This window comes from Oncorhynchus nerka, linkage group LG28, assembly GCF_034236695.1.
Source record: "Oncorhynchus nerka isolate Pitt River linkage group LG28, Oner_Uvic_2.0, whole genome shotgun sequence".
NCBI lineage: Eukaryota > Metazoa > Chordata > Actinopteri > Salmoniformes > Salmonidae > Oncorhynchus > Oncorhynchus nerka.
The window spans coordinates 2020202-2044105 of record NC_088423.1 but is presented as its reverse complement, the minus strand read 5'-3'; positions in this window follow the sequence as shown (position 1 = coordinate 2044105).

Below are 23904 nucleotides of genomic sequence, written 5' to 3'. Positions count from 1 at the left end.
TTAAGTTTTACACACACACACACACACACACACACACACACACACACACACACACACACACACACACACACACACACACACACACACACACACACACACACACACACACACACACACACACACACACACACAGACAAGACAAAGCAATATAAATAATATACTCAACTAGAAAAAAATACAAAAAAATAAATAAAAAATTAAATAGCTTTAAAGATACCATACTTTAGACAAGTTAAACACACCAGGCAGAAGGCTACAGAGGTTAAAGGGCAATCTATAGTACAGGGACAGAACAAACACCTCACCATTGTTCCTGTAAACAGTCAAGGGATAAGGGTGGAGAAATGCAACCACTCACAGAGAGTCAAGGCCACAGACCGACCATCCACTGGACAGAAAAAAGTTTACAATGCTTTAAAATAAAATTTAAAAAAATATTATTAATGTAGGCGTGAACAAAATGTAAAAATAACTGGGAAAAACAAGCTCACACTTCAGTCTCTGCCTGGGCAAGATGAACAAGGCATCTGCGGATCACAATCAATAAGCACATGGACCTTAATGCCCCCCCCCAGCAAAAACACAGAGAGAAGCTCCTCCAACCCTTAAGTCACAGACTTATTTCAGTATTAATTGGAATGCCATCAGAGGATGGACTGTTTAAAGTAAGACCGGAATGGAGCACAAGCCTCATCAAACAGTTTGGGGTTCCCACGTGAATTGAATTAATTTTTTTCTAGTTTCAGAGAGCACAACACATCCCTCACCCAATATTTATAAGATGGGGGAGCTGCCATCTTCCAGTTCTGTAGTATTAGCCGTCTAGCTAAAAGAGTTGTATAAGCAACAGTCTCCGACTGGATTCTTGATAGGGGGGTACCCATGGGCAGTACTCCAAAAAGGGGAGACGGAACTATATCAGAGAAACATTTAAATATGAATTCCCAGAAACCTGACAGGTATGACAGCCCCAAAACATATGCAACAGTGTGGCTGGTTCCACTTTACATCTGACACATGTAGGATCAAAATCAGAGAATATTCTTCCAAGTTTGGCCCCCGACCAGTGGATACGGTGAACCACCTTGAATTGAATGAGGCTGTGTCTAGTGCTAAAAGAGGACGAGTGCACCCTGTGCAGCACAGATTCCCAGGCGTCTTCCCCAAGTTCCTCCCCCAAATCCTTTTCCCATCGAGTCTTTAAAGGCACCAAAGAAGGGTTCTGTAAGTCATGAATGATTGCATATACATCTGAAATTGCGCCCCTAGGAAGCTTGTTCAGCTCCAAGATGCTCTCTATAGCTGTATTCACAGGCCTATTGGGAAATCCAGGTGTTTTAGCCCTGACAAAGTTTCTAGTCTGGAGATAGCGGAAAAAGTGGGATTGGGGGAGATTGAACTTTTCCTGCAGCTGAGAAAAAGAGGCAAATGTATCATCAAAGAATAATTGGGCTAGCGAGGAGAGGCCTAGTGAGTGCCAAATGCCAAAAGCCCCATCATTCAAAGATTGAGGAAATAAAATGTTCTGATTTATTGGGCCTGATAGAGAAAAGCCTCGGAGGCTAAAGGCTAAACGGAACTGATCCAAATTTTAAGAGACTGCTTTACAATTGGGTTGATACACCTTTTCCCTAGGGACACTGGGAGAGACGAGCACAGCACAGAGGAAAGTGCTGCAGGTTTACACGATTCAGACTCCAGCTGGACCCAGAGTGGTCTAGGGCCAGTAGGATCAGTCTGCAGCCAGTACAGAACGGCTCTGAAATTTGCAGCCCAGTAGGATGTCTGAAAATTTGGTAGAGCTAAACTCCCCAATGACCTAGGCTTCTGTAAATGTTTTCTACCAATCCGTGGTACCTTGCCATCCCAAAGATTTTGTAATAAAAATGGGTAAACATTTAAATAAATATAACAATTTGGGCAACACATTCATTTTAATGACATTAATCCTTCCGATAATAGAAAGGGGTAGCGAATTCCAAAAAGTAAAAGATTGTTTCAATCTGTCTGCTAGAGCAACAAAGTTTTCCTGAAACAAATTTGAATATTTCCTTGTCACTTTTACTCCCAAGTAAGTGAATTGATCCCGGACAATCCTAAACTGAGAACTTGTAAAAGAGCACTTTAAAGCAGCCTTGTTTACCGGAAAAAGCTCACTCTTGCCTAGATTCAGCTTGTACCCTGAGATTGATCCAAACTTTTTAAGAACAGATAGGGCACATGGCAATGAGGTATCGGGGTTGGAGATAAACAAAAGGAGGTCGTCAGCATATAGCGAGACTTTCTGCTCCCAGCCCGCCCTGATTATGCCTTGAATGGCATCATTAGAGCGTAGTGCAATGGCGAGAGGCTCGATTGCCAAAGCAAACAACAAGGGGGAGAGTGGGCAACCCTGTCTGGATCCGCGGTGCAAGGGAAAATAGTCAGAGGACAAGTTATTAGTCCGTACCGAAGCCATGGGGGAAAAATAAAGATTCTTTATCCACGCAATAAATTTGGGGCCAAGCCAAATCTATAAAGGGCAGCTGTTAGGTAGTCCCACTCAACGCGGTCAAACGCTTTTTCGGCATCAAGTGAGGCCACCACCTCCGGGTCCTCCGACGCTGGGGAGTACAGTATATTCATAAGGCGCCTAATATTGAAAAATAAATGCCTATTTCTCACAAAGCCAGTCTGGTCAGAGAGTATTACTTGGTGCAGCAAGCCTTCCATACGGATGGCTAAAAGCTTAGCTAGGATTTTTAATCACAGTTTAAAAGCGAGATTGGGCGATAGGATCCACATTCCAGGGGGTCTTTGTTTTTCTTTCGTAGTAATGAAATTGAAGCCTGATAAAGACTAGGCGGTAGCTTTGAAGTATTGAGGCACTCTGCAAATAGTCGAGACAAGAATGGGCAAAGCAGACCAGAAAACGTCCTGTAAAATTTGGTTGGAAAACCGTCCGGACCCGGTGATTTACCACTTTTGATTGCGGACACTGCTGTTGCAATCTCCTCAAGCGTAAATTCTTCTTCTAGACAGTCATGGGAGTCTGTATCAATTGAAGGCATATTCAAGCCATTAAAGAAGGAGTCAATCAGCAAGGGGTCTTGAGGGGATTCAGAGGTGTATAGCGCAGAGTAAAATTGTTTAAATTGATCATTGATCTCTTTATGTATAACTGTGGTGGCACCAGACGGGGTCCTTATTTGTGGGATTAAACGTGATGCCTCAGATTTACGGATCTGATGCGCAAGGAGTTTACTGGCCTTGTCGCCTTGTTCATAGACTTTGTATCGAGCTCGCAAGAGTAACTGTTCAGCTTGCCTGGTAGAAAGCTCATCAAATTCAGATTGGAGTAGTTGGCGCTCTTTATGAAGATCAGAGGAAGGATCCGTAGCATACTTCTCATCCAGTGTGGCTATGGACTCGCTCAGGTCCCGAAGTCTCTGGGAGCGAACTCTGTTTTGGTTGGCTGTATAAGAAATAATTTGGCCACGTAGGTATGCTTTGAGAGACTCCCATATGGTAGAGCAGGACATACCTGGTGTTGAATTAGTTTCTAGGAATAAGGTGATTTCAGAAGAAATTAAATTGATAAACTCCTTATCTGAGAGTAAAATGGGGTTGAGACGCCATTGATAACACATAGGAGGTCGCTGGGGAAACTCTAGTTCAAGCACTAATGGTGAATGGTCAGAGATAACAATACGCTCGTAGGTACACTGCCGAAGGTTAGGCAGAAGCTTTTTTGTCCAAAAAGAAGTAATCAATCCGGGAGTATGTTTGATGAACATGAGAATAAAAGGAATACTGTCTATCTGTAGGATGTAGGAAACGCCAGGCCTCAAACATAGCATATTTCTGAAGAAAGGATTGAATAAGTAGGGCACATTTAGATGGGCCTCTATTTGTTTGTGAGGACTTGTCAAGAACTGGGGACATTTTACAGTTGAAAGTCCCCCCTAAAATCAACAAATGAGAATCTAAATTGGGAATATCAGACAGAAAAGAAGAAATGAAGCTTGTGTCATCCCAATTGGGAGCATAAACACTAGCCAAAACAAGAGGGGTAGAAAACAGTTCACCGGTTACTATGACGTATCGTCCCTTAGGATCAGCAATAACCTCAGAAGCTACAAAGGGAGTAGCTTTATCAACCAGAATAGCAGCACGTCTTGATTTACTATGAAAGTTTGAGTGGAACACTTGACCAACCCAGTCCTTACGCATCCTAAAATGCTCACCAGTCCTCAAGTGAGTCTCTTGTAGAAATGCAATATTTGCATTCAAACCCTTTAAGTGTGTCAACACCCTGTTACGCTTCACCGGGTTGTTAACCCCTTTGGTATTCCAAGAAATGTACTTGATCCTATTATTTCGGCCCCTCTGGGCATTCCCGTTATTCAACCCTGTCATTAGAGAATAGAATGGAAAAGCAATGAGCGCCCAAAACCCCCAGAATAACTTGTCTCAGAGTAATAATGTACGGTGGTAGATGTTTGTAAAAAGTACAGAAAAAAAACTGAAAAAAATACTAAAAAGACAGAATGACAACATTAGAACTGAACAATTCAACCTGCCCCCCCCCACCCCCCATCCCAGACAATACCCCCCCAAACGAGGTACAAGTCTAAATAGAACATGTTCTCTTCGCACAGTATGTCTGTGAGAGTGCGCTCTTAAACCTAAACCCACAGTCCCGCTCTTTAAAGTTGCGTTTTGTTAGTGGATCAAGCAGCAAAAAGAAAGATTTGTATGTATTTTTTCAAAACAAAAAAAAGGCGGATCCCTTGTGCAAACGGAATGACAAAAGCACCACTTGTAGATGTATGTAATTGTATTCTCAGTCTTATAACAGGCATTGAGAGAAAACAATAAATAAAATGTATAAAGGCTCTCAGCCAAAAATCTAATTTGAAGTAAGGAAATCGTAGTAAGACAATCAAAAATAATAGTAATTATAATAGTAGTCTAGTTGAAGCTGAGACAGCTTACAACCAATACCAAAAAACTACGTGTGCGCAACGTTGAACGTTTGCTGGGCATAAATGACGCTCAAAACCTTTAAAATTAAAGTGAGGCCCCAAAAACCGTGTAGCCTCGGGAGACATTTACTGTTTAACCTCTTGAACCTATGGGGGAGCTGTGTCATTATTGGATAAAAAGACGTGCCGTTTTAAGCGCAATATTTTGTCACGAAAAGATGCTCGACTATGCATGGAATTGACAGCCTTGGAAAGACAAAACTCTGACGTCTCCAAAACTGCAAAGATATTATCTGTGAGTGCCCCAGAACTAATGCAACAGGCGAAACCAAGATGAACTTTCATACAGGAAATGCCCCAGATTCTGAAGGCGCTGTGTTCCAATGTCTCCTTATATGGCTGTGAATGCGCCAGGAATGAGCCCGCGCTTTCTGTCTATTCCCCGAGGTGTCTGCAGCATTGTGACGTGTTTGTAGGCATATCATTGGAAGATTGACCATAAGAGACTACATTTACCTGGTGTCCCGCCTGGTGTCCTGTGTGCGTAATCTGTAAATCCATGCGCGTTCCATTTCTTCAGAAGAGAAAGTAAAAATCCATCGTGGCAGTTATCGGCGATAGATATGTGAAAAACACCTTGAGGGTTGATTCTAAACATCGGTTTGTCATGTTTCTGTCGATATTATGGAGTTAATTTGGAAAAAATTTCGCGTTTTAATGACTTATTATTCTTTTTTTCCTTACCCAAACGTGATGAACAAAACGGAGCGATTAGTCGACACAAATAATATTTTTTGTAAAAAAGGAACATTTGCTATATAACAGAGTCTCCTCATTGAAAACATCTGAAGTTCTTCAAAGGTCAATTATTTTATTTGAATGCTTTTATGGTTTTTGTGGAAAATGTTGCATGCTGAATGCTAACGCTAAATGGTACGTTAGCCATCAATACTGTTACACAAATGCTTGTTTTGCAATGGTTGAGAAGCATATTTTGGAAATCTGAGATGACAGTGTTGTTAACAAAAGGCTAAGCTTGAGAGCAAATAGATTCATTTCATTTCATTTGCGATTTTCATGAATAGTTAACGTTGTGTTATGCTAATGAGCTTGCGGATAGATTGACACAATCCTGGATACAGGGTTTTTTTCGTAGCTAAACGTGACGCAGAAAACGGAGCGATTTGTCCTAAACAAATAATCTTTCAGGAAAAACAGAACATTTGCTATCTGAGAGTCTCCTCCTTGAAAACATCTGAAGTTCTTCAAAGGTAAATGATTTTATTTGAATGCTTTTCTGTTTTTTTGTGTAAATGTTGCCTGCTGAATGCTAATGCTAAATGCTAACGCTAAATGCTACGTTAGCCATCAATACTGTTACACAAATGCTTGTTTTGCAATGGTTGAGAAGCATATTTTGAAAATCTGAGATGACAGTGTTGTTAACAAAAGGCTAAGCTTGAGAGCAAATAGATTCATTTCATTTCATTTGCGATTTTCATGAATAGTTAACGTTGCGTTATGGTAATGAGCTTGAGGCTGTAGTCACGATACCGGATCCGGGATGGCTCGACGCAAGAAGTTAAGGCACGCACACTAGATGATCAAAACATTAGATCACATCAAATAATCCCTGAATAGTTTCACCAACTATACAAGACTAGCCTGTTACATCTAAACATAATTGTACCAAAGTGGGTTACTTACTATCCACAGTTCGCAAGCAACAGTTGCTGAACTGTGAGCATATTCAAGACTTCTTGATGTGACGTTGAATGTGAGCCATAGCCTCATCCGGAGATTCAAATGTGTAGTCTTCACCCTCATGAGATATCCATAAACGGGCCGGGAATCGCAGTCCATACTTCACACTTGGATGGTCCCGAAGTACTCGTTTGGCCTGTCCGAAAGCTGCACGCTGCCTGGAAACAGTGGGGGAGTAGTCCTGGTAGATGGAAAAGCTCTGTCCTTGAAAGCTCAGAGTGGTATTGCGGGCTCGTCGGAGGATCTCCATCTTCTCATGAAAAAAGTGCACTCTAAGAATTATGTCACGGGGCCTCTCCCCATCCCGGGGCTTTGGGCGCAGCGACCGGTGGGCTCGATCAATCAGGGGCTTTTCGTCTAAGGCAAGAACATCCTTCAGCATCCCTGAAACGAAATCCGTGGCGCGATGCATTTCCACGGACTCTGGGACCGATACAAGTCTCAGATTATTGCGGCGAGAGAATCCCTCTAGACTCACACAGCTCTCCTTCACCTTTTTAAAATCCGCAGCTAGGCGTTTAACTTCAGCCTCCAGGGATGTAGTTAAATCGGAAACATTAGTAGGGGAGGTCTCCAGTGCTGCAATCGTTGTAGTGTGTGACGCAGTTGTTGTTTTGAGTAATGTGATTGCTGGCACAGTCTCGTTCCGCAGGATGGTTAAATCTGCTTTTAAAGTATAAGAAACCTCCTGTATTCGGGCCTCAATCGTAGCAACCACCTGTGTTTTCATTTCAACTATCTCGGAGCGTAGTAGTTTGATGGCCTCGAGAATGTTCATTTCGGCGCCGCCAGGCCAAGCCGCACCCCCGGGTAAAGTGTGCGTCCCCGGGCCCTCAGACTCAGGAGAGGGCGGTGATGAGAAAAACGATGTTTTGTTCAACTTCAGTGCGGCTTTTGACATTATCCATTTTTTTCCGCTGCTGGAAGAAAAATGTATGTGTTATGGCTTTACAGCTCCTGCTATATTGTGGTTTGAGAGTTACCTGTCTAACAGGACACAGTGGGTGTTCGTTAATGGTAGAATCAGGCATTCCCCAGGGCAGCTGTCTAGGCCCCTTACTTTAAAAAAAAATCTTTACTAATGACCTGCCACTGGCTCTGAGTAAAGCCTGTGTGTCTATATATGCAGATGACTCAACACTATACACTTTAGCTACTACAGTGAGTGAAATCACTTAACAAAGAGATGCAGTCAGTTTCAGAATGGTGGCAAGAAATAAGTTAGTCCTTAATATTTCAAAAATGAAAAACATTGAATTTGGGACAAATCATTCACTAAACCCTAAACCTCAACTAAATCTTAAATAATTAATAATGTGTAAATTGAGCAAGTTGAGGAGACTAAACTGCTTGGAGTAACCAAAAACGGTCATGGTCAAAACATATTGATGCAACAATAGCTTAGATGGGGAGAAGTATGTCCATGATAAAGTGTTGCACTGCCTTCTTAACAATGTTACCAACAAGGCAGGTCCAACAGGCCCTTGTTTGTCGCACCTAGACTACTGCCCAGTTGTGTGGTCAGGTGACACAAAGAGGGACTTGTGAAAATTTCAACTGGCCCAAAACAGGGCAGCATTGCTGGCCCTTAAATGTACACGGAAAGCTAACATTAATGATATGCATGTCAATCTCTCCTGGCTCAAAGTTGAGGAGAGATTGACTTCATCACTACCTGTTTTTGTAAGAATTATTGACATGTTGAATGCACTGAGCTGTCTGTTTAAACAACTAGTACTCAGCCCCCAAGTCCAGAACAGAATATGGGATGCGCACAGTACTAGATAGAGCCATGACAACATGGAACTCTTCCACATCAAGTCACTGATGCAAGCAGTAGAATCAGATTTCAAAAACAGATAAAAATACAATTTATGGAACAGTGTGTGTGTGTGTGTGTGTGTGTGTGTGTGTGTGTGCGCGCATTATGAGGCAGTGAGGTATATTAGCAGGCCAGTTGAGGTACGGTAAGCAGACCAGTTGAGGTACGGTAAGCAGACCAGTTGAGGTACGGTAAGCAGACCAGTTGATGTACAGTAAGCAGACCAGTTGAAGTACGGTAAGCAGACCAGTTGAGGTACGGTAAGCAGACCAGTTGAGGTATGGTAAGCAGACCATTTGAGGCACGGTAAGCAGACCAGTTGTGGTAAGGTAAGCAGACCAGTTGTGGTAAGGTAAGCAGACCAATTGAGGTAAGGTAGGCAGACCAGTTGAGGTACGGTAGGCAGACCAGTTGAGGTACGGTAAGCAGACCAGTTGGGATAAGGTAAGCAGACCAGTTGAGGTACGATAAGCAGACCAGTTCAGGTGCAGTAAGCAGATCAGTTGAGGTACAGTAAGCAGATCAGTTGAGGTACAGTAAGCAGACCTGTTTAGGCATGGTAAGCAGACCAGTTGAGGTACGGTAAGCAGACCAGTTGAGGTACAGTAAGCAGACCAGTTGAGGTACGGTGGGCAGGCCAGTTGAGGTACGGTAAGCAGACCAGTTGAGGTACGGTAAGCAGACCAGTTGAGGTACAGTAAGCAGACCAGTTGAGGTACGGTAAGCAGACCAGTTGAGGTACAGTAAGCAGACCAGTTGAGGTACGGTAAGCAGACCAGTTGAGGTACGGTAAGCAGACCAGTTGAGGTCATGCAGCACACGAGTGTTAAACAACCTTCCATGTCCTGTGTCATTATATTGTGGCTGCTGATCGGTTGGTGGAAATACAGCTTCCTTCTTACAGTCTTCAATTCATAAATCATTCTTTACTTACAATAGTTTGACATTGGCATTAACAACAGTTGAGAATACAAGGTGAAAATATAAAGTGTAAAAACAGACTGAAAGGTATGGTACTAAGGGAAGCCTAAGGGAAGCTTCAGAATCGTGTCTAGGAGTCATGTCTATAATGTTACCCTATTCCCTTTATAGTGCACTACTTCCGACCAGTGCTCCCTATATAGTCTGTCTGAAATGGCAACATACTCTCTTAGAATAAAAGGTGCTATCTTGAACCTAACAGGATTCTTCGGCTGTCCACAAAGGACAACACTATGAATAACCCTTTCAGGTTTCAAGTAGAATCCTTTTGGTTCCAGGTGGAACCCTTTTGAGTTCCATGTAGAACATTTTACACAGAGAGTGGAACCCAAAATGGCTGTACCTGAAACCAAAACGTTTTTTTTTTACATGGAACAAAAAAGCATTATCCTATGGGGACAGGAGTATAGGGCAAAAATAGTGCATTGCATTTGGGAATAAGGTACCATTTCAGACAGACTAGTATTTTGATTTATTGATAAAGGCAAATATTTAATAACCCATATCATTGTAGGTGGCAGTCGCTATTCTCATTATCAATGCTTGGTTGGATTGAAGCTGAGCCCTGTGGAGCGTTGCACATATTGATTGGGCTGTGTTTGAACAATTACCTGCTATTCAGATCCTATTAGGTTCACAAGAAGTATAATAGGCATGATAGCGCAGTTAAAGGACCAGGGGAGGGTAAAATGTCCTAGCAGTCAGTCACTCTGCTGATCAACTGGTGATATGGGGCTGGATCCATGGCATTGCAGTCAGTCACTCTGCTGATCAACTGGTAATGTGGGGCTGGATCCATGGCCTTGCAGTCACTCTGCTGATCAACTGAAATCATACTGGCAGAGAAGATATCAATGAAAGTGTTACATGTCGCCCTTTAGTGAACACAACGTGGGTGGGCAGCTGAATATATAAAAATGGACAAAAGAGAACAGCTATTACACCACATATACATGAACATACTTATGCAGCAGACACACGTAACTCATACACACACAAAAACACACACACAAAAGGGCAATTCAATCTCTTCCCCTCAATTGGAGTATTATTCACTTCTCCTCATTAGTGTTTCAGGCCCAGATTAATATTTTAGGCCCAGATGAATGTTTTAGGCCCAGATTCTGACCCGAGTTAAGCATGGGTAAATGGCACGTTATTCCCTTGTTATGCACTTTTCTCTCTGTGTATTCTGACCTTGAATTTAAGCCTGAGAATAGCATGCTATTCCCTTCATTTACCCACTATTGGTTCTGGGTGGAGATCAAAGATACGCCGTATTCAGACTTTGATTTAATTCCCTCATAATTCCACTACCTTTACGCATCAGCCTCCAATATCTATGCTCCAATATTTTATGTGTTGGGGTGCTAAGGTCAGTCTGTTATATCTGGTGTAATTCTCCTGTTTTATCCGGTGTCCTGTGTGAATTTAAGTATGCTCCCTCTAATTCTATCTCTCCCTCCCCTCCCCTCCCTGTGCCTTGGGACCATGCCTCAGGATTACCTGGCCTGATGACTCCTTGCTGTCCCCAATCCACCTGGTCGTGCTGCTGCTCCAGTTTCAATTGTTCTGCTGCGGCTATGGAACCATGACCTGTTCACCGGATGTGCTGCCTTGTTCCGGACCTGCTGTTTTCGACTATCTCTCTCCACCGCACCTGCTGTTTCGAACTCTGAATGCTATGAAAAGCCAGCAGACATTTACTGCTGAGGTGCTGACCTGTTGCACCCTTTGTTGCTCCCTCTACAACCAACGGGATTATTATTATCTGACCCTGCTGGTCATCTATGAACGTTTCAACATCTTGGCCATGTTCTGTTATAATCTCCATCCGGCACAGCCAGAAGAGGACTGGCCACCCCTCAGAGCCTAGTTCCTCTCTAGGTTTCTTCCTAGGTTCCTGCCTTTCTGGGGAGTGGTTCCCAGCCACCGTGCTTCTACATCTGTATTGCTTGCTGTTTGGGGTTTCTGGCAGGGTTTCTGTACAGCACTTTGTGACATCGGCTGATGTAAGAAGGGCTTTCTAAATACATTTCATTGATTGATTGAAACCATGAATAAGGGTCGCAATCCAAACGGTTCCAAGTGGAAAAGGCATATACTTAGTTTCTGATAGAAATTATTCTCCATGCTCTGCAATTTACAACTTTAAAAGATCTATTGATAAAACCTAGGTAAATGTAAGCTGTCTGGATAAGGGAATTGTACATTTAAATGACACTTGATTTAGATCTGGAGACAAATGTGAAATCAGTCATATGGCTCCCAACACTTCCATGGTTAGTGTAGGCAGTAGACGAGGGTGTAGCCTACTATATTGTACACTAGTATCCATATTATAGTTATATGTACATTAATATTCCAACATAACCCTGGGCTAAAGAACTGAATGTGGCAATTTTCGGGATGAAGCAAACTACTGTATTTTTTATTAATCAATATATTTTGAACATAAAGGCTCTCCAAGACAGTTTTTTTATGATTAATATATCATTTCCTAACTCTAAAATATGTCTAATTAATCTACAAGTTCAGAGTTTTTTTAATTATCTATCAGATGGTGTTGAAACTGAGACGAATATGCTTATATTTACAGGTCTTTCTTTCATCGATCCCTATATTCTGAACCCGTTCTCTCTATATATATTGTAGTCTGTCTACACAATTGTAATTAAATGTATGATAAATGTACTGAAAACCCTATTGAATGAAAACTCCACGAGAAAAACTGTTGGCCAGCAAATGGGAGGGTTTTCAGCAAAATAATTACATTCATTCTGCAAGCGCAACAGAATCACACCTGCAAAGCCCGTTATACACCTTCATAAGGTACTGTAAGTCTGAATACTAACTACTGAGAAGTGTATAGGAAAGGAATGCATAAGAAAAGCGTCATTTGGGCCCTTAGAGAGCTTTCACTCCCACATCTAATGACATATTGAATAGCGTAGCCCATTACTGGAGCAGTACAGCGGACGTGTGTGTGTGTGTGTGTGTGTGTGTGTGTGTGTGTGTGTGTGTGTGTGTGTGTGTGTGTGTGTGTGTGTGTGTGTGTGTGTGTGTATGCGTGGAAGAGGAGGGGATGGAGGAACCTTCTAAAGTCCTTCTCAGTGAGACATCTCCCACTGTGTATCTGTGGGGCTAAACTCACCATTTGCCAAGCTCGCACAGCATGAGTTCTGACAGTACTCAGCAGGTAGGGACAAATGAAGAACCCGTCAAATGTTCTAGCCATGTTTACGTCTACGTAATGCTAGATAGAAGACAGACACTGAGAGGAGGAATGGAGAGATTTTTTACACATTTATTTTACAGTTCTTCCCATTCAATCCAATTCAATTTACCCCATCTCTCTCCCTCTTTCTATTTCAATGTCTCGCTCTCTCATTCCAGTACACAAACACACACACACACACACAGCTGTAGGATGAGCCTGTACATCCTCAGTCTAAACACAGATAATTCTCATCTTGTCATGTTGTCATCTTGTAATGACACAGCCTGGCCTGATGAGGAGTGACGGACTCCATCCGAGCTGGAGTGGTGATCTCATCTTATCTACGAACATAGACAGGGCTCTAACTCCCCTTGCTCCACAATGAGATGCACCCTGCACCCTGTTAGCCAGCCTGCCAGCTTAGTGGAGTCTGCCACTAGCACAGTCAGTGTACAGTCAGTGTAGTCAGCTCAGCTATCCCCATTGAGACCGTGTCTGTGCCTTGATCTAGGTTGGGCAAAACTAAACATGGCTGTATTTGCCTTAGCAATCTCACTGGAATAAAGATCTCCTCCATTCCTGTCATTATTGAAAGAGATTGTGATATTCCACATCTCAAAATATGGCTACCTAATGTTAGATCCCTTACTTCAAAGGCAATTATAGTTAATGAACTGATCACTGATCATAATCTTGATGTGATTGGCCTGACTGAAACATGGTTTAAGCCTAATGAATTTACTGTGTTAAATGAGGCCTCACCTCCCGGTTACAGTAGTGATCATATCCATCCCGCAAAGGATGAGGTGTTGCTAACATTCACGATTGCAAATTTCAATTTACAAAAAACAAACGACTGCGTTTTCGTCTTTTGAGCTTCTAGTCATGAAATCTACACCGCCTACTCAATCTATTTTTATAGCTACTGTTTACAGGCTTCCTGGGGCATATACTGTACAGCGTTCATCATTGAGTTCCCTGAATTCCTGTCAAACCTTGTAGTAATGGCAGATATATTCAAATTTTTGGTGACTAATATTCACATGGAAAAGTCCACAGACTCACTCCAAAAGGTTTTCAGAGACATCATCGACTCCGTGGGTTTTGTCCAACATGTCTCCAGACCTACTCACTGTCACAGTCATACTCTGGACCTAGCTTTGTCCCATGGAATAAATGTTGTGGATCTTAATGTTTTCCCTCATAATTCTGGACTATCAGACCACCATTTTATTATGTTTGCAATCGCAACAAATAATCTGCTCAGACCCCAACCAAGGATCATCAAAAGCTGTGCAATAAATTCTCGGACAACCCAAAGATTCCAAGATGCCCTTCCAGACTCCCTCTACCTACCCAAGGACATCAGAGTACAACAATTATTTAACCACCTAACTGAGGAACTAACCTTGTGTAATTAACCTTGTGTAATATCCTAGATGCAGTCGCACCCCTAAAAACAAAACAAAATTTTTATAAGAAACTAGCTCCCTGGTATACAGAAAATACCCGAGCTCTGAAGCAAGCTTCAAGAAAATTGGAACGGAAATGGCGCTACACCAAACTGGAAGTCTTCCGACTAGCTTGGAAAGACAGTACCATGCAGTATCAAAGAGCCCTTACTGCTGCTCAATCATCAAATCAATGTTTTATTTGTCACGTACACATTAGCAGATGTTAATGCGAGTGTAGCGAAATGCTTGTATCATCCTATTTTTCCAACTTAATTGAGGAAAATAAGAACAATACAACGCTTATTTTTAAACTAAAAAGCAGCATTCTCCAAGAGAGGATGGCTCTCACTTCAGCAGTGATAAATTCATGAACTTCTTTGATGAAAAGATCATGATCATTAGAAAGCAAATTACTGACTCCTCTTTAAATCTGTATATTCCTCCAACGCTCAGTTGTCCTGAGTCTGCACAACACTATCATGACCTAGGATCAAGGGAAACACTCAAGTTTTTTAATACTATGTCTCTTGACACAATGATGAAAATAATCATGGCCTCTAAACCTTCAAGCTGCATACTGGATCCTATTCCAACTAAACTACTGAAAGAGCTGCTTCCTGTGCTTGGCCCTCCTATGTTGAATATAATAAACTGCTCTCTATCCACTGGATGTGTACCAAACTCACTAAAAGTGGCAGTAATAAAGCCTCTCTTGAAAAGGCCAAACTTTGAGCCCAAAAATATAAAAAACTATCGGCCTATATTGAATCTTCCATTCCTCTCCAAAAGTTTAGAAAGAGCTGTTGCACAGCAAGTCACTGCCTTCCCGAAGACAAGCAATGTATACAAAATGCTTCAGTCTGGTTTTAGACCTCATTTTAGCACTGGGACTGCACGTACGAAGGTGGTAAATTACCTTTTAATGGCGTCAGACCGAGGCTCTGCAACTGTCCTCGTGCTCCTAGACCTCAGTGCTGCTTTTGATACCATCAATCACCACATTCTTTTGGAGAGATTGGAAACCCAAATTGGTCTACATGGACAAGTTCTGGCCTGGTTTAGATCTTCTCTGTCGGAAAGATATCAGTTTGTCTCTGTAGATGGTTTGTCCTCTGAAAAATCAACTGTAAATGTTTGTGTTCCTCAAGGCTCCGTTTTAGGACAACTATTGTTTTCTCAATATATTTGACCTCTTGGTGATGTCTTTTGGAAACATAATGTTAATTTTCACTGCTATGTGGACGACACACAGCTGTACATTTCGATGAAACATGTTCAAGCCCCAATATTGCCCTCCCTTTAAACTCGGACAAAACAGAGATGCCAGTCCTAGGTCCCAAGAAACAAAGAGATCTTCTGTTGAATCTGAAAATAATTGCTGATGGTTGTACAGTCGTCTCAAATAAAACTGTGAAGGACCTTGGCATTACTCTGCACCCTGATCACTCTTTTGACGAGCAAATCAATCAAACAAATCATTGTTTCAACGACAGCTCAAGGACAACCTGGCTTGATGACTCCATGCTGTCCCCAATCCACCTGGTCTTGCTGCTGCTCCAGTTTCAACTGTTCTGCCAACGATTATGGAACCCTGACTTGTTCCCCGGAGGTGCAACCTGTCCCAGACCTGTGGTTTTCAACTCCCTAGAGACAGGAGTGGAAAAGATACTCTGAATGATTGGCTATGAAAAGCCAACTGACATTTACTCCTGAGGTGCTGACCTGTTGCACCCTCTACAACCAATGTGATTATTTATATTTGACCCTGCTGGTCATCTATGAACATTTGAACATATTGGTCCTGTTCTGTTATATTCTCCACCCAGCACAGCCAGAAGAGGACTGTCCACGCCTCATAGCCTGGTTCCTCTCCAGATTTCTTTCTAGGTTCTGACCTTTCTAGGGAGTTTTTCAGAAATGTTTAAAGAAGTTATTTCATCCAAAACATACATGGAAACTGTTTTGAAGATGATCACAGAAAACAATAATGAGTGGATGAGAGCTATTTGACAGGTCATCATTAACAATAATGAGTGGATGAGAGTTATTTGACAGGTCATCATTAACAATAATGAGTGGATGAGAGTTATTTGACAGGTCATCATTAATGAGAGTTATTTGACAATAATGAGTGGATGAGAGCTATTTGACAGGTCATCATTAACAATAATGAGTGGATGAGAGCTATTTGACAGGTCATCATTAACAATAATGAGTGGATGAGAGCTATTTGACAGGTCATCATTAACAATAATGAGTGGATGAGAGTTATTTGACAGGTCATCATTAACAATAATGAGTGGATGAGAGCTATTTGACAGGTCATCATTAACAATAATGAGTGGATGAGAGCTATTTGACAGGTCATCATTAACAATAATGAGTGGATGAGAGCTATTTGACAGGTCATCATTAACAATAATGAGTGGATGAGAGCTATTTGACAGGTCATCATTAACAATAATGAGTGGATGAGAGCTATTTGACAGGTCATCATTAACAATAATGAGTGGATGAGAGCTATTTGACAGGTCATCATTAACAATAATGAGTGGATGAGAGCTATTTGACAGGTCATCATTAACAATAATGAGTGGATGAGAGCTATTTGACAGGTCAGGAGGGAAGGAGGCAGGAGGAGAGTAAACAAGGAAATAGATAGATTTGAAAATGTTCCAGTAAAGTGTGATTTAAGGGACAGGGGAGTTGTTAAGATATAGAGATATAGAGTTATGGAGACAAAGAGGTATAGAGGTATAGAACTGTAGGCATAGAGATTTAGAGGTATAACAATATAGAGGTATAGAGACCAAGAGGCATAGAGGTATAGCGGTATAGCGATATAGCGATATAGAGATAAGGAGATATAGAGGCATAGAGATTTAGAGATATAGAGGCATAGAGATTTAGTGGTATAGACATATAGGCATAGAGATTTAGAGGTCCCGTGGTATAGAGGTATGGACAGATAGGTATAAAGATCTATGGAGATATAGAGGTAAAGAGGTATAGAGGTATAGAATAATAGAGGTATAGAGATATAGAGGTATACACATATAGAGGTATATAGAGGTATAGAGGTTTACAAGTATAAAGGTAAAGCGGTATAGATATATAGCTGTATAGAGGGTATATAGATAAAGAGATACAGAAGTATAGAAGAATAGAGGTATGAAGAAATAAAGATAGAGGCATAGATATATAGAGGTATAGAAGTATAGATATATAGAGATGTAGAGATAAAGATATAGAGGTATAGATATATAAAGATAGAGGTATAGACAAATAGGCATAGAGATTTAGAGAGAGGAAAATAGACAGTTATAGAGGTATAGCTATATAGAGATATATAGCTAGAGTTAAAGAGGTATAGAGATAAAGAAACACAGAGGTATAGAAGTATAGAGATATAGAGGTATAGAGATACAGAGATATAGATGTACAGATGTATAGATATATAGAGGTATAAAGGTATAAAGTTCTAGAGGCATAAAGATATAAAGACAGAGATATAGAGGTGTATAGTTGGAGTCCGAAGTTTACATACGCCTTAGCCAAATATATTAAACTCAGCTTTTCACAATTCCTGACATTTAATCATCAAAACATATCCCTGTCTTAGGTCAGTTAGGATCACACTTTATTCTAAGAAGAAGATGGTAGAGAGAATGATTTATTTCAGGTTGTATTTCTTTCATTACAGTTTACGTACACTCAATTAGTATTTGGTAGCATCACCTTTAAATAGTTTAAACGTGGGTCAAATGTTTCGGGTAGCCTTCCACAAGCTTCCCACAATAAGTTGGGTGAATTTTGGCCCATTCCTCCTGACAGAGCTGGTGTAACTGAGTCAGGTGTGTAGGCCTCCTTGCTTGCACACGCTTTTTCAGTTATGCCCACCCATTTTCTATCGGATTGATGTCAGGGATTTGTGATGGCCACTCCAATACCTTGACTTTGTTGTACTTAAGCCATTTTGCCACAACTTTGGAAGTACGCTTGGGGCATTGTCCATTTGGAAGACACATTTGCAACCAAGCTTTAACTTCCTGACTGATGTCTTGAGATGTTGCTTCAATATATGCACATAATTTGCCTGCCTGATGATGCCATATATTTTGTGAAGTGCACCAGCCCCTCCAAAGGCAAAAGCCCCACCACAACATGATGCTACCACCCCCGTGTTTCACGGTTGGGATGGTGTTCCTCGGCTTGCAAACTTCCCCCCTTTTCCTCCAAATATAATGATGGTCATTATGGCCAAACAGTTCTATTTTGTTTCATCAGACCAGAGGACATTTCGCCAAAATGTATGATCTAGGTCCCCATGTGCAGTTGCAAACCGTAAGTCTGGCTTTTTTTATGGAGGTTTTGGAACAGTGGCTTCTTCCTTGCTGAGAGGCCTTTCAGGTTATGTCGATATAGGACATAGGACAACGGTTTGTCCTCTGGGTTTTGCCTGCTACATAAATTATGTTATACTCACAGACATGTTTCAAACAGTTTTAGAAACTTCAGAGTGTTTTCCATCCAGATCTACTAATAATATGCATATCTTATATTCTTGGCATGAGTAGCATGAAGTTGAAATTGGGCACGCTATTTATCCAAAAATGAAAATGCTGCCCCCTCCCCTATACCTTAAGAAGTTTTAACAAGAAATGTGTGGAGTGTTTGAAAAACGAGTTTAAATGACTGCAGCATAAATGTATGTAAACTTTTGACTTCAACTAAATATATATATATAATATATATATATAGTTGAAGTCAAAAGTATATATACAGTTTATCACAAAAGTGAGTACACCCCTCACATTTTTGTAAATATTTTAGTATATATCTTTTCATGTGACAACACTGAGGAAATTATGAGTTATTTTGAGGGGACAGCAAATTTACACTGTTATACAAGCTGTACACTCACTACTTTACATTGTAGCAAAGTGTCATTTCTTCATTGTTGTCACATGAAAAGATATACACACATACTTACAAAAATGTGAGGGGTGTACTGACTTTTGTGATATACTGTATATATATATATATACACTGCTCAAAAAAGTAAAGGGAACACTTAAACAACACAATGTAACTCCAAGTCAATCACACTTCTGTGAAATCAAACTGTCCACTTAGGAAGCAACACTGATTGACAATAAATTTCACATGCTGTTGTGCAAATGGAATAGACAACAGGTGGAAATTATAGGCAATTAGCAAGACACCCCCAATAAAGGAGAGGTTCTGCAGGTGGGGACCACAGACCACTTCTCAGTTTCTATGCTTCCTGGCTGATGTTTTGGTCACTTTTGAATGCTGGCGGTGCTTTCACTCTAGTGGTAGCATGAGACAGAGTCTACAACCCACACAAGTGGCTCAGGTAGTGCAGCTCATCCAGAATGGCACATCAATGCGAGCTGTGGCAAGATGGTTTGCTGTGTCTGTCAGCGTAGTGTCCAGAGCATGGAGGTGCTACCAGGAGACAGGCCAGTACATCAGGAGATGTGGAGGAGGCCGTAGGAGGGCAACAACCCAGCAGCAGGACCGCTACCTCTGCCTTTGTGCAAGGAGGAGCAGGAGGAGCACTGCCAGAGCCCTGCAAAATCACCTCCAGCAGGCCACAAATGTGCATGTGTCTGCTCAAACGGTCAGAAACAGACTCCATGAGGGTGGTATGAGGGCCCGACGTCCACAGGTGGGGGTTGTGCTTGCAGCCCAACACCGTGCAGGACGTTTTTCATTTGCCAGAGAACACCAAGATTGGCAAATTCGCCACTGGCGCCCTGTGCTCTTCACAGATGAAAGCAGGTTCACACTGAGCACATGTGACAGACGTGACAGTCTGGAGACGCCGTGGAGAACGTTCTGCTGCCTGCAACATCCTCCAGCATGACCGGTTTGGCAGTGGGTCAGTCATGGTGTGGGGTGGCATTTCTTTGGGGGGCCGCACAGCCCTCCATGTGCTCGCCAGATGTAGCCTGACTGCCATTAGGTACCGAGATGAGATCCTCAGACCCCTTGTGAGACAATATGCTGGTGCGGTTGGCCCTGGGTTCCTCCTAATGCACGACAATGCTAGACCTCATGTGGCTGGAGTGTGTCAGCAGTTCCTGCAAGAGGAAGCGCATTGATGCTATGTACTGGCCCGCCCGTTCCCCAGACCTGAATCCAATTGAGCACATCTGGGACATCATGTCTCGCTCCATCCACCAACGCCACATTGCATCACAGACTGTCCAGAAGTTGGCGGATGCTTTAGTCCAGGTCTGGAAGGAGATCCCTCAGGAGACCATCCGCCACCTCATCAGGAGCATGTCCAGGCGTTGTAGGGAGGTCATACAGGCATGTGGAGGCCACACACACTACTGAGCCTCATTTGGACTTGTTTTAAGGACATTACATCAAAGTTGGATCAGCCTGTAGTGTGGTTTTCCACTTTAATTTTGAGTGTGACTCCAAATCCAGACCTCCATGGGTTGATAAATTTTATTTCCATTGATACTTTTTGTGTGATTTTGTTGTCAGCACATTCAACTATGTAAAGAAAAAAGTATTTAATAAGAATATTTCATTCATTCAGATCTAGGATGTATTATTTTAGTGTTCCCTTTATTTTTTGGAGCAGTTTATAGAAGTATTGTATAGAGGTATACACACAGAGGTATACATGTATACACACATAGAGGTATGGAGATATAGAGGTACAGAGATATAGAGGTATACACATATAGAGGTGTGGAGTTACGGAGATATAAATATGAGAGGTGTAGAGGTATAGAGGTATAGAAATATAAAGATCTAGAGGTATAGAGATATAAAGGAAGAGCGGGAGAGGGGGAACGGGAAGGGGAATGGTAGATGTTTGACAGAGGAAGAGAACGAGAGAGATATAGGGGTACATAGGTATAGAGGAATATGCATACAGAAGTGTAGGGATATAAATATGCAGATGTATATAGGTATAGAGATATAGAGGTATAGAGGTATAGAGATATAGAGGTATAGAGGTATAGAGATATAGAGGTATACATGTTTAGAGGTATACAGGTATAGTTATAGAGATTTAGAGGTATCATTGAATAGATACAGAGTTATAGATATAGCAATTTAGAAGTATATAGGTATAGGGAAATAGAGATGTAGAGATGCAGAGATGAGGAGATATAGAGTTATAAAGTTGTAGATATATAGAGGTATAGACATATAGGCATAGATGTGTAGAGGTATAGTGATATAGTTGTATAGAGACAGAGGTATAGAGGTATAAAGATATATAGAGATATAGAGCTATAGACATAGGCATAGATATTTAGAGGTATAGCAATATAGAGATATAGATATATAGAGGTAAAGAGGTATAGAGATATAGAGATATAGAGGTATAGAGATATAGAGATATAGAGGTAAAGAGGTATAGAGATATAGAGGTATAGAAGTATAGAGGTATAGACATATAGATGTATACACATATAGAGGTATACAAGTATGGAGGTATAGAGATATAGAGGTAAAGAGGGTATAGAGATAAATAGATATAAAGACATAGAGTTATAGATGTATAGAGATATAAAGATATAGAGGTATAGATATAGAGGTATAAATGATTAGAGGTATTCATGTATAGTTATAGAGATTTAGAGGTTTAGATGAATAGATACAGAGTTATAGATATATACATTTAGAAGTATAGAGGTATAGAGAAATAGAGATGCAGAGATGAGGAGATATAGAGTTATAAAGTTGTATATATAGAGAGGTATAGACATATAGGCATAGATATGTAGGGGTATAGTGATATAGTTGTATAGAGACAGAGGTATAGAGGTATAAAGATATAGATTGATAGAGATAGAGGTATAGACAGGCATAGATATTTAGAGGTATAGCAATATAGAGGTATAGAGACCAAGAGGTATAGAGGTAGAGATATAGAGGTAAAGAGATAGAGATAGAGGTAAAGAGGTATAGAGGTATACACTTATAGAGGTTTTGAGGTATACGCATATAGAGGGGTAGAGGTATACACGTATAGAGGTATAGAGATATAAAGATAAAGAGGTATAGATGTATATAGATATAGATTAAGAGGGGGAGAGAGAAGGGGAAGGTTAGATGTCTGACAGAGGAAGAGAGAGATATAGAGGTATAGATGTATAGAGGTATAGAGATAGAGGTAAAGAGGTATAGAGGGAAGAAATTATGTCTGACAGAGGAAGATGGGGAGAGAGAAGGGTAAGGTTAGATGTCTGACAGAGGAAGAGGGGGAGAGAGAAGGGGAAGGGTAGATGTCTGACAGAGGAGGAGGGGGAGAGAGAAGGGGAAGGGTAGATGTCTGACAGAGGAAGAGGGGGAGAGAGAAGGGGAAGAGTAGATGTCTGACAGAGGAAGAGGGGGAGAGAGAAGGGGAAGAGTAGATGTCTGACAGAGGAAGAGGGGGAGAGAGAAGGGTAGATGTCTGACAGAGGAAGAGGGAGAGAGAGGTGATTCCCTGCCAAACATGCCCCGCTAGACACAAATAGGACAAAACAATCAACAAAAACGTCTCACAACTTATGCAGCTCTGTCGCACGTTTGATCTGTAGTAGTCAATGGTAGGTACACCTACAGCTCATCCCTTTGGCATTAGTACAGTAGATTACTTTATCACTGACCTCAACCCAGAGAATCTCAGAGCGTTCACAGTCAGCCCACTGACACCCCTATCAGATCACAGTCTATTTGAACAGGGCAATACTCAATCATGAGGCATCAAAGCCAAAGGATTGCACAATATTAAGAAATGCTATAGATGGAAGGAAAGTAGTGTAGAAACCTACCCCCCAAAAATTTGGCAACAACAAAATCATCCATTCTGAACAACTTCCTGGACAAAACGCTTCACTGTAATTGTGAATGTGTAAACTTTGCAGTAGAAAACAAAAACAGTATATTTGACCTCTCAGCTTCAGTATCAAATCTAAACATTTCAAGTAGACAACCTAAGAAAATGAACAACAATGACAATTGGTTTGATGAAAAATGCAAAAACCTAAGAAAGAAAATGAGAGACCTATCCAACCAAAACTGCAGACTCAGAAACCCTGAGCCAATGCCTATGGAAAAAGAAGCAACAGCACATCAGAAATCAGCTCAATGTAATTGAAGAATCCATCAAATCATTCCAAAAAATGTGGGACCATCATCATAGAAATACAAGGGAAAGGCATTAAAGTATTATTCCAGGCCAGGTCACAATTTAGATGTTGTCCTATGTGCAAAGTTTTAGACTGATCCAACAAACCATTGCATTTCTGTACAAAATGTTGTATTGAGACTGCCCAAATGTCCCTGAGTGGTTTATTAAAAACATTGTCAAGTTCATAACTGTGCACTCTCCTCAAGAAACAGCATGGTATTATTTCACTGTAATAGCTACTGTAAATTGGACAGTGCAGCTAGATTAACAAGAATTTAAGCTTTCTGAAAATATCAGAAATGCCTATGTCCTGGGAAATGTTCTTGTTACTTACAACCTCATGCGAATCACATGAACCTACGTTAGCTCAACCGTCCCGCGGGGGACCCACCAATCGTGTAGAGGTTTTAAACATCCTGTGGGTATGTCCCAGACTGTTGCTACTTTCCATATACTATGCATGACATTCCTAAACATAGGTGGATGTAAGAGAAAAGAGCAAAGTCATCGGTCTTCTAAAT